This window comes from Macaca mulatta, chromosome 5 (assembly GCF_049350105.2).
Source record: "Macaca mulatta isolate MMU2019108-1 chromosome 5, T2T-MMU8v2.0, whole genome shotgun sequence".
NCBI lineage: Eukaryota > Metazoa > Chordata > Mammalia > Primates > Cercopithecidae > Macaca > Macaca mulatta.
Window position 1 is genome coordinate 111,069,921 of NC_133410.1, and position 929 is coordinate 111,070,849.

Sequence of the window (929 nt, forward strand, 5' to 3'; positions counted from 1 at the left end):
GTAATAATTAACACTTTTTTATCAGTAAAGTTGAAGGCATTCATGGAAATGTAAACCTCCTATTTTCATTTAGAAATAAAGGAAATAAAATGTGGAACACGATTATTCTCAAATGAGTTTAACCTTGAATTTCGGAAACTTAAAGCCCAATGGTTTGTCTTAAAGTAGCTTGTAGGAACAAATTTAAGAGTTATCCATAGTTAAAAATTGAAAACACCAAATCCTTTGAGTGCCACTTTAATCCCAGATCAAACAATGCCTGCTGGTCCAAGAACTAAAATTGATTTTGTTACACATATCAGAGGCAGCTCATGATTCCTTCTAACCTTTGCTGAAAGCAGATAGTGTAGGTAGAAGATAATTATTCCTTAAATGCTAACTTTGTAATGAGTAGATAGAATCAGTGCTTCAAACAATGTTTCCTATTTACATTTGTAAATGCCCTTTGCCCCTTAAAGTGCCCCATATATAAGAATTAATTTAATAAAGGAAAGTGTCCATAGATCTGCAGAAAAAGATTTCTCTTCATAACGGTGTTAGTTGTTTATCTGTTACTTTATTCTGAGAAGTTTTATTGTAGCTTGCTGTTATTCAGACAGCAATGAAAATTGGAACAATACAGAAAAGATTAGCATGGCCCCTGTACAAGGAGGACATGCTCCATATTTTTAAAGTAAAATATAAAATTATAAAAAAACAGAGTGCATTGCAGCCATGTAACTGGGGCCATGTATGAAGTGACACAATCTAGGCTGCAGATATCAAAGATAATGGAGGGAGTACGCTAGGTGGTAGCAGAACTACAACTGGACTGGGACAGTGCACATCAATTCCTCTTCCTTTTTCTGAAGTTGTGCAGAGTGGCAACAGGGCTGTCAAAGTCAAGGCATTGATCACAGGGTAGAGGGAGGATCATGGATGCAGCCTTG

General features: G+C 36.0%; 1 non-coding gene across 1 annotated transcript; it reads left to right on the forward strand.

Moving 5' to 3' along the window:
• The first annotated feature begins 583 nt into the window (after positions 1-583).
• Positions 584-688, forward strand: LOC114678515 (U6 spliceosomal RNA). The gene has a single exon (XR_003729957.1). It is a non-coding gene; the product is annotated as a U6 spliceosomal RNA (small nuclear RNA).
• Positions 689-929: the final 241 nt, after the last annotated feature.